The sequence below is a fragment of the Neophocaena asiaeorientalis genome, unplaced genomic scaffold (assembly GCF_003031525.2).
Source record: "Neophocaena asiaeorientalis asiaeorientalis breed wild unplaced genomic scaffold, Neophocaena_asiaeorientalis_V1.1 scaffold177, whole genome shotgun sequence".
NCBI classification, from domain to species: domain Eukaryota; kingdom Metazoa; phylum Chordata; class Mammalia; order Artiodactyla; family Phocoenidae; genus Neophocaena; species Neophocaena asiaeorientalis.
The window spans coordinates 22,848,254-22,856,400 of NW_020172779.1; the positions used below are offsets into that span (position 1 = coordinate 22,848,254).

General features: G+C 57.2%; 1 long non-coding RNA gene across 1 annotated transcript in view; it reads left to right on the plus strand.

Moving 5' to 3' along the window:
- The window catches only part of LOC112397099 (uncharacterized), an 8,205-nt gene extending 271 nt beyond the window's left edge, over nt 1-7,934 (plus strand). The window contains exons 2-3 of the long non-coding RNA XR_003002717.1: nt 4,376-4,460; nt 6,149-7,934. This is a non-coding gene — a long non-coding RNA (uncharacterized LOC112397099). The remainder of the gene's footprint in view (nt 1-4,375; nt 4,461-6,148) is intronic.
- The last annotated feature ends 213 nt before the right edge of the window (nt 7,935-8,147 follow it).

Here is an 8,147-nt window from a genome sequence, read left to right on the forward strand (position 1 = left end):
CCCGCCGGCAGCCCAGCAAGGAAAACCAGAGGAGCAGGACAGACTCCTGAGCGGGAAGCTCAAGTTTCCTGAACAGCAGGGATTCGTGGGAGGGAGGGTGCTGGGTCCCTGAGGGCCATCGTGGGGGGAGGGCCTGAGGGGCTGGGAGAGGCCCTGTGCCTGCGGCTCTGCCCGACGCAGCTGGGTAACCGTGGCTGGGCCATGGCCTGTTTGGTCAGCAGCGACCTTGGGCCTGGTACGAGCCTCCCTGGTCCCTGACCAGGCAGGACATGAAGAGGGGCCTGGGAGTGGGTGCCTTGAGTCTGAAGTGGGGACCTTGGGGAAGCAGCTGGACGGAGAGGTCTGGAGCTCGGGAGAGACAGACCAGGGCATGTGAGGGGTGTCCAGGGCCTGGGGAGTGGGCGACAAAGCAGTTTCAAGGCTGGGAGACACAGAAGAGCCCAATCGCACAGAAGCCAAAAGACAGGTGTCCCAGAGAGGCAGTTACCAGCAGAAGTGGCAATGGCATGTGGCTAGAGGGGAGGGTGGCCTCGTGGCTGGGGGAGGGGCCGAACGGATTTCCCAGGACTGGAAAGGGACTCTGAGAGGAGGCCCCTCCTGTGGCTTCCTGGGAGCAGCCCCACTTCAGGTGGCCCAGGGGACAAGAGGTGGGAGGGCAATTCCTGAGGAGGGTGGGTCCACATCCCTGGGAGGGGGCGTCACCTACCAGTACCCTGAAGGGCAGCCCGCACAGGCCAGGCTGGGCTGGGGGTTGCGGAAGGGCCTCTCTGGCTGTCCATCTAAGCCAAATCACAACAGAACCGGATGGCCAGGCTGCCTCAGGCTCACACATGGAGACAGTGACCTTGGTTGGCCTTTGGCCCACTTTGAGCAGCGTCAGAAAGATCCCACCCCCCAGCACTGGGTGCAGACTGCAGGGATCGGTGGCCATAGGGAAACTCCGCACGATGGGCGGGTCAGGGAGAGAGCAGAGTCACGGAGGCTGGAGCCCATGGCAGAGCCCCTCCTGCCTCTACCTCCCAAGGGCCTCGAGATGGCCCCACGCAGGGGTCCCTGGTGCCCATCCACCCCCGACGGCAAGTAGTCCCCTCCGTCGGGAAGCACTGGCCTCCCTCACCCCAGCACCGGGCCGGGAGCCAGCCCCCCCTCTCAATTCGTCAGCCTAATTGCCTCGCGCCCTGGGCGCTCGGACCGGCTCCAGCTGCAAGGCAGGGGGCGGGGCAGGAAGGAATCGGACCTGCACGGCCCCACCCAGGCGCGCACCAGTCCTGCCCCGAAACCCCTGGGCAGGCGGGACCCCTGCTACGTCTCCCACGCCCGTGCGGGGAACCAGGCTCGGGGGCGACTGCCAGGACTCCCGCGCACCAGGGCTAGTTGGGAGGGAACCGGACCTCAGAGCCCCGCTTGCCCGGAGCGGAGCCCAGAACCCCGGGCCACCTCCGGGCGCGTCGCGCCCGCCCCAGCCTCTGCAGGCCCCGGGCCGAGAGCCCCCGTAGGTGTCTCGGCTTCGCTCGGCGGCCGCCCCTCCCGGGCCGGCCTGGCTGTCCCACCTGCCCGGACGGTGCCCGCAGCACTCCGTACGCAGTTCCTCCGTTCGCTGCTGTGCCTGCGACCGGCGCCTCCCGGTTTAAACCCGCTCAGGCCCCTCCCCGGGGCGGCACGTGGTGCTTCCGATGGGTGCGGGCGCCCTGAAGCCGGGAGGGGCGCGGGACCGGGAAGCCCACGCGGGGCTGGGTCGACGCCCCCGCGCGCTCCCCTTGGCCGCCACGGTCTGTGAACACCCCTAGGCGGGGAGGAGGGCGGCTGCCGAGGAGCAGGGTCCTCTCGCTCCTACCCAGCCCCTTTCGTCAGCTCCCCCAGAATCACCGCGAAGGAACGCGGGCGGCCGCAGGGAGCAGGGTGCGTCCCGCGCCGCCCTGACGGCCTCTGAACGGAGTTTGCAAGGTAAATGCGGCCCCGCCCGCCGCGCGCAGAGTTTCGCTTTACAAACGTGACTTCATCGCCCGAGGGGGCCCATGGGGCCGCTGGTACAGGCGTTGACCTCGACCCAGGGACCCCTCTTGTCCAGTCCCCATCGTCGTCCAGGCCTCGCTCCCGCCTCGGGGCCGGCGGCTTGCGCTGCTGCTTCGTCCTGGGGCTGCCGGGCCAGGCCGTCCTCAGAGGCTGCCTCCATGACCGAGTGGCTTCCCTGCCTTGACCGTGGAAGAGATGGGGTCTCTGTCCCCAGCAGGCTTCCAGTCTGTCTGGAAGGGATGACCAGGCCTTGCCCCATGGGTTCAGCACCTCCACCTGGGATCGGAGCAGGCGTTCTGTCCAGCAGGAGGACCTGGGCCCCTTCTCAGACGCCAGTCCCAGCGCCCACCTTCTGGGGCCGGGGACTCCTGGAGCAGCTGAGGAAGAAGGGCCAGAGCCTGGCAGGCTGGGGCCACAGCCCAGGACAGGAGCCACACGTGGATCTTCTGGCTGGTCCTCCCCTTTGCTGCCCAGAGATCCCAGATGGATGGGGTGGAGCAGGTGCCCCTTGGCCCCCAGGGTCGGGACCCAAGGCCTGTTTTCCTCTGTCCCCATTCCCGGCCCTGAGGACTCAGTCTTTCCCCTTCCCCAGGCCTCACTTCTTTCGGGGTCATTCTTGACCAGATGCTCATCCAGGGCCACCCAGCCACCTCCGACACGCACCATGAGAGCACCGGGAGACACCTGCGCAGGCACAGGGGCTGGGGGGGGCCAGGCTTCCAGGGTAGAGGGTGCCAGCGTTGGCTCCCGTGGCTCTGTCCTCACTCCCACCCCCAGGCCCATGCTCACACCTGCTCACCAAGGCTTCCTGGACCCTGGGCCGACCTTTGGCCGCCTGTGTCCTTGTCGCTGTCTGCGTACCCCACCCTGGCTATGCTATGTGGCTGCTGCTGGCCGCTGGAGAGGCCTGACCTGATAGAGTAGTGAGCTCCAGCCTGGGCCCCTACCCCCCGCCCAAGGCATGTCAGGCCAGCTGCCTTCGGCCCGTCTCTGCTCACCAAACGCCAGGACGCCGTCCATGCGGTCCTGCTGGGAAACGTGCCGAGCTGGCTGCGGCTCGTGGCCGGGAGTGCCGCCCAGAGCCTCTCCTCTGTGGGGTCGGCTCACTGCAGGCAGCACTGCTGCCAGGCCACGAAACCCAGGTGTGGGCCAGCTCCTCGCTGTGGGAAGGAGGTGTGAGGCTGCCCAGGCCCGGGTCTCTCTGTGCCCAGGGGTGGGTAGCACGCCTGCCTGTGCCGTCCCTGCCCCAGCCGTGCCCACTGGTCCTCATCCCTCCGGCTCCTCTCGCTGTGGCTCTAGCCCCCTGTGGTGGCCTCCAGCTCAGATCTTCCGGGAACCCTCCCGGGGGGCAAGCCTCGATGACCGTCCTGCTCCCGAGGCCCTTGGGCTGTCCCTGGTCAGCCAGAGCTGCTGCCGTCCTTGGAGCTCTGGTTGCCACTGTTCTATGAATAACCACTCTGGGGACCGCATATAAGTGGCATCACGCCGTGTTGGTCCTCTTGTGTCCAGCTTATTTTACATAGCGTAGTGACTTTAAACTTCATCCGGGCTGTGTCAGACATCAGGATTTCATTCTTTTTAAAGCCTGCCCCGTATTCCATTGTGTGTATATACCCAATGTGCTTTATGCTTTCATCTGTCGGTGGATACTTGCGTTGCTTCGTCTTTCCTTTCTGGAAGCTTACCCTCACTCCCGTTGCATGTCAGGGGCTGGCTGAGGCTCTGCCACCTTCACTTCAGGATCCAGGCTGATGAAATCACCATAATCTGGAATATCGCTGGTCCTCCTGGCTTAAGGAGTGAGAACTTGGGAAGGTCTTATAGTGGCAGCTAAATGCTCTGGTGTGAAGGGGCCACGTGCCGCTTCCTCTCATACCCCACTGGCCAGCACTGGTCATATGGCCCCCCTGACCACGAGGGGTGGCAATGCCGTCCTCCTGTGCACTGGATGGATGGTGAATGGTACTCGTGACCACACAGCCCCTCATTCAAAACCATCACACTTATCCCACCTGTCATGATTTTAGTCATTCAGTTTTGTAGTTCATCCTCTAAATCAGCGGTCCCCAACTTTGTGGCACGAGGGACCAGTTTTGTAGAAGACGGTTTTTCCATGATGCGGGGATGGAGGGGGAGGACGGTTCAGGAGGTAACGCGAGCGGTGGGGAGGGGCAGATGAAGCGTCACGTGCTTGCCCGCTACCAGTCCGCGGCCGGGGGCTTGGGGACCCCTACTCTAAATAACGAGGAGCACAATTTGCCGCCGATGATCGCTTTCCTCATAAGTGGTCTGGCATCGTGCTATGGCAGGTTCCTATGATTTCTGCCAAGTGAAGACTATTGACTTTATCCCACGTGTGCAGTTGTTCGGACGCTCTCCTGATCCCTAGACAGCGCCTCGCCCAAAGCTGAACCTACTACAGCCACAGCCCAGAGATCACCTACAAGGTAACATTTCTGCCATTGAATAACTTGGGGTTTAAAACCTGAACTTCATAGAACATGTGTATCACTCAGTTCTCTTTCTAGAGATATTTACACAGGAACATTTTATCTTCACATCACCCCAAATCAATAAACGAGCTTTAATTGAACAGTGGGCAGGGGAAATCTTGAATGAAACCTCAGATAGGATGGCTAGATGGCCATGACCACCTGAGGGTGTTGTGCAAAGCTCGGGGTCAACAAATGTCTGTGTGGGTGGTGGGATGGGGTGGGGCTAAAAGAAGCCACGTCCCTGCAGATGGGCTTGTTAGCATCCGTGTTCATTGCCGTGTTTGGGAAGCAGTGTGTGTAGCACTTCACACTCACTTATCTGTATGTGTACTGAGTGGCTTTTAGTTACATTATAATTTTCCCCACGTAGATGTCCAACTGATATTTTTGCGGAGAATGTCTAATTCTTGGGAATATTCTCTTGCCGTTAAAGGGAAGAGGCCTGTGTGTGATCAATCACAGTACACGGCCTAAATTTTTTTTTCATATAATGTCTATTCCATAGCATAGGTTATCTTTTTCAAACGCTAAAAAAACTTTGCACACTCGCTATTATTACTGGTGTGCAAATCACATTTTCACGTTTACTAAGATTGTGGATAAATGCTTTGTCCCCATCCTCACTCATCAGTTCATTTTTTTCATGCCAAAAGAGGTTGAAATCAAAGCAAAATACATAATCTTTTGAGTGTCATATATTATAAAGAAACCAGGCTCTGGGGCTTCCCTGGTGGCGCAGTGGTTGGGAGTCCGCCTGCCGATGCAGGGGACACGGGTTCGTGCCCCGGTCTGGGAAGATCCCACATGCCGCGGAGCGGCTGGGCCCGTGAGCCATGGCCGCTGAACCTGCGCGTCCGGAGCCTGTGCTCCGCAACGGGAGAGGCCGCGACAGTGAGAGGTCCGCGTACCGCAAAAAAAACCAGGCTCTACATTTTGTTAAATGTCACCTTTTGGAAGAATACATGTTTAATACGTTTCCAAAAACGTCCTACCGTGCCCGCTGTTTTGGAGATTAGAAATCTGTATGTGCGGTGGACAGGTTTCAAGACCAGTGTCCCGTGTTTGATATTCCCAGCGGGGGATTTCCTTGAAGAGGCTTGCTGGTCAGTTCTCTAGCTGAGGAGCCCCTGCGTGTTGAGAAGCACGCGTTGTTCTCGACGACGTCAGAGCATCAGCCCCTTCAGCGACTGGACTGTTTCTTCCTCAGGAGTTGGTGTGGAGCCTCCCAGACAACACCACACTCCCTTTCTCTGTCAGAAAGCTGGGGTAAATTGTATATATTTGTATAACTGAAACACTTTGCCGTGTACTTTAAACTATACGTCTATATATATATTTTTTTGTGTGTGTGGGGTACGCGGGCCTCTCACTGCCGTGGCCTCTCCCGTTGCGGAGCACAGGCTCCGGACGTGCAGGCTCAGCGGCCATGGCTCACGGGGCCCAGCCGCTCTGCGGCATGTGGGATCTTCCCGGACCAGGGCACGAACCTGTGTCCCCTGCATCGGCAGGCGGACTCCCAACCACTGCGCCACCAGGGAAGTCCCAATATATATACATTTTAAGTAATATAGGATGGTAACTGAAAGAGAAAGATTAAAAAACAGGAAGCTGGAGTAAAATACGACTTTTTGTTCGAACAGACCCTTTGCTGCCACCTGCTGGAGAACTCTCGGAATAAATATCCACTTTTGCCACCAATTTTTGGAGGCCGTGGAGCCATAACTGAGACGAGTTACAGTGGAAATGAGAAGCACTCCTCTGAATCAGGAAGGTGCCGGTGCCTCCTTAGAGCGGGTGTTCTCGCGGTCAGGGAGCCCGTAAGTCTCCCCGCTCCTGCTGCCTGGCCTGGGCCAATCATGAAGAAAGAAAGAGTCGGACCGAGGAGGACCAGACGGCGGGCGTGAAACGAGCACCCAGATGTAGACCCCGCCACGCCCTGGTTCCCTGGCGGGCCGCGAAGGCTGTCCGAGGGTGGGAAGCGCCGCTGGCCCAGAGAGGGTCAGGGCAAACCCGTGTTTGCACCGTCTCTGTCCAGTGGCCTCAGGTCAGGCCATCGGAGAAGCCCCTGTCCTCTCCAGGATGGTGGGGGGAGGCGCATTTCCCAGCCTCTGCCCTCCTTTTCACCTTGGCTGTGGTCCCTCAGGGTGTGGCTGCCCCTGGGGGGGGGGAGTGGGCGCTCAAGACCCCAACCCATCAGCCCACTCCCCTCTTTGCAGGGCCCTTGTCCAGCACTCACGGCCCCTTGGTGCCCCCTGGGAACCCCCCGGCTCTGAAATGTATCAGGGTGGGACACGGGTGAAAGCAGCTGGGATTCTGGCAGGCCTGCTCGTGGTCTGGCCTTCCGTCAGGACTCTCAGGGTGGCAACTGTGTCCCATGCAGACGTTCCCACCTGCTACCCGTCCGTGCTCACTGGCTGGAGCGTCTCTGCAGAAAGAAACTCCTGTCTCCTACTGTTTGGTTACCCAGTGTCCCTGTTTGTGTAGCAAAAGCAGGATACATGCTTGATTTTTTTTTTTCAATTTAATAGTTCTCCAAATCTTGGATACTTAAGTCGCTTCCCATTTTTCACAATTATTCCCTTCTTTCCTTTTTTTGCTATTGAGGTAAAATACACACACCGTAAAAGTTATCACCTGAGCCATTTCTTAACACGTACAGTTAAGTGGCATTAGGTGTATTCGTGACCATAACCCTTCATCTTGTAAACAGAAACAGTATCCATGGAACCACAACTCTCCCCCTGCCCCCAGCCCTGGCACCACCCTTCTACTTTCTGTCTCTATAATTTTGATGACTCCAGGTGCCTCATATGAGTGGAGTCCTGCAGTCTTGTCTTTTTGAGACTGGCTGACCTCACTGAGCAGTTTGTCGTCCAGTTTCATCCATGGTGGTAGCACATGTCATAACTGCCTTCCTCTTTAAGGCTGAATAATGTCCCATCGTGTGTACAGACTACAGTTTGCTTATTCACACATCCATCCGTGGACACTTGGGTTGCTCCCATGTTTTAGCTATTCTGAATAATGCTGCATTGAACATGGGTGTACAAATATCTATTCGAGTCCTTGCTTTCAATTGTTTTGTGTATACACCTGGAAATGGAATTGCTGGATCATGTGGTGATTATATTTTTAACTTTTTCAGGCCCCTCCGTACTGTTTCCGCAGCAGTTGTACCATTTTACATTCGCACCAAAGGGCACAAGGGTTCCATTACTCCACACCCTCACCAGCACTTGTCATTTTCTGTTTTTCTCATAGTAGCCGTGCAGACGGATGTGAGGAGGCATCTCGCTGTAGTTTTGATTTGCATCTCCCTAATGATTAGTGGTGCTGAGCACATTTTTGTGTACTTAGTGGCCATTTGAATATCTTCTTTGGAGAAATGTCTATTCAAGTCCTTTGCCCATTATTGAATTGGGTTGTTTGTTTTGTAGCTGTTGAGTTTTAGGAATTCTCTATAAATTCTGAATAATAATCAGGGATATGATTTGCAAATGTTTTCTCCCATTCTGTGGGTTGCCTTTTTACTCTGAGGACAGTGTCTTTAGATAAACAAAATTTTCAAATTTTCATAACGTCTTATTTGTCTTTTTTCTTCTTTTGTTGCCTGTGCCTTTGGTGTCGTACCTAAGAAGT